Source organism: Nannochloropsis gaditana (assembly GCF_000240725.1).
Source record: "Nannochloropsis gaditana CCMP526 unplaced genomic scaffold scaffold252, whole genome shotgun sequence".
NCBI classification, from domain to species: domain Eukaryota; class Eustigmatophyceae; order Eustigmatales; family Monodopsidaceae; genus Microchloropsis; species Microchloropsis gaditana.
The window spans coordinates 13594-16095 of record NW_005803701.1 but is presented as its reverse complement, the minus strand read 5'-3'; positions in this window follow the sequence as shown (position 1 = coordinate 16095).

The window sequence follows — 2502 nt, the reverse complement described above, 5'->3', positions numbered from 1 at the left end:
TTTCCTTCCCTTCTTGTCTTAAGCAAATGTTTTCCAACCCCTTCCCCCTCCCTCCTTCCCTCCCTCCCTCCCTCCCTCCCTCACCGTCAATCGAATGATCTTAGCCATGGTTTTGCAGTAGGGGCGCGTGTCTGCCGGCGTGGTCATATGGCTCAGGCGGTAGTCTACCTCACAGTTGTCATTCCAGGGCTTCCCGGGGTATTCAGCCGAGTACTGAGGAGAGAAGGGAAGGAGGGAGGGAAGGACAGAAGGAGGGAGGAAGAAAAATGGTGAGAAGTCAGCCAGGAATCTTCACCACGCAGGCCCACTCTGCTTCTCAGAACAAATGTAGACTAAGATTAAGGGCATGTCCGCTACTCTCCATACACCCTAGCTCGCTCCCTCCCTCTCTCGCTCCCTCCCTACCGCAATGAACAAGTACGGCTTCTTGGGAAAGTCGGGGTGGACGGCCGCCGAGAGAAGGCCATGGTCCCACCAAGAGTACACCTCCTCGTTGATGTCGAGAATCGTCGTATAGTCCTGAGACGGGGAGGGGGAAAAGAAAAAGGCGGACAATAAGAAAAAAGGACATGAAGGAAAGAAGGAGGGTGGAAGGGAAGGAGGAAGGGAGAGAGGGAAGAAGGGAGGGAGGGAGGAAGGACGCTTCGTAGGATGCCCTCGCAACGCCGTAGAATGTACTGTATCGGTCTCGAAACTTTCAGCCACCTCACTTCAAGTGCTCTTCCCCTCTTTCCCTCCTTCCCTCCCTCCCTCCCCACCTGACTCTTGCTGAAGATGGAGTCGTACACATGCAGTTCCCCGGGTTTATGCACCGTCATCACCTTTCCCCCCGGCAAAAATACCACCTGGACGACACCCCAGATATTGTCCCATACGGTTTGGACCTGGAGATCGTCCTGTAATGTCTTGACCTGCGGGCCGGGAAGGAAGGGAGGAGGGGCGGGCAGGGAGGCGCAGGGAGGGACAGGGCAATAATATGGGAGTCGTACAATGAGAGTGCAGCAGGGATGGCGGAAAGCGATAAAATTAGCGCACATTTGCACTGAACTATTGCCGTAGGTTGCTGGGCACACGATGGAAATAAAGGGGAGAGGATCGATGCCTCCTCCGTCCCCGGCCATCGTGCCTCTCCTTCCTCCCTGTTGCGACAGCAACACCCACATACCTGAGCCCTTGCTACGGTGCTGAGTCCCAGGAGTAGTGCAGCTATCAAAGAAGTCATCATCGTCATTTTTCCTGACCGCAGCGACCCTTTTCGCATTTTATTGGGTTTTGCACTGTCGCCCACGCTTGCCCTAAATTTGAACGGAGGCGCCAATTAGCGATCCCCAAGCTGGAAGATGGAGCGGTCGAGCAAAAGAGGTCCCCAAATACAACCTGTACACGTAAGCGTTGTATAAAGCTTGAGTATTATCGTGTCGATTGGTATTTTTCCAAGGGAAGCAAAGAACTCTACAAGAATGAAGAATGTGAACGCCTCTCTCTCCTCCGGTACTCCCGCCCGAGGGACGTGGCGGTCGCGCATATGGTAACTCGAGTCCACAGCGGTCATTTTTCGTCATCCGAGCCACACACTCACAAAAATCACGCATAAATATCCACTTAACATGATAGCATGCCCATTGCACATGTCGCCGTGCCGTGTTGTATTATTTTTACGTTGTACTCACGCCTCGCTATAAAGGCGGGGAACGGCAGGTCTTCCGAAGAACAAGGAGGGTCCCTAATTCCTTCCAAAGAAAACACAGGCCAAAATCGACCAAAACCGGTCACCCATGCGCATGTCAGAGACAAATAAATAGCGAGAAGAAACATGAGGACCAAAAAAAGCTTGGAGGGCTTGTTCCATCGCAGTGCTGGCCTAAGAATTTCGGGCATCAAATTCTTGTGCCTTAATTTCAAGCAGATTAAATTAAACGGCTGGGAGAAAGGAAGGGGAAACTAGTCTTTCCAGCCACCAGGCCATCCGGCAAAAACCCTGCTTGCCTCCATCAGCAGTCCCAAGTGATGCTGCAACTGCAAGAGAGTACGGGCTGCCGGACTTTGACGGGGTGTGTGGCAGGACACAGTTTTGGGTCGCGTGTTCCTACTAAAATTTGCGTCTCTCCATCCGAGCTCAGGCAGCAGCAGTACGCAAGGCAAGCGCATTGCCACCAGAGAAGGGGGAGGTTCTGAGTGACGTGTGGAGCCAAGACATCCATAGCAATTGACGAACGATCGCAAACGTGATTAAGCACCATCTTGGTCGCTTTTTTCCCACACGTAGAGCCAAGCAAAGGGCAAGAGAACCGGATCTTTTTTCACCCCCTCCCTTGGTGACGGGGAAGCGCTTCAACCATGATGGCCACGCAGGACTTGTGGAAGGCGCGGTGTGAAATGGGCAAAAAGAAAGGTGTGATCACCCTGGCGGATGATGGTCTATATTGGCAGCAAGATGGGTACGTGCAAACGGGTGCCATTGGCTTCCGGATTCCGGATCTCATCCCTTTCTTACCCTTTTAT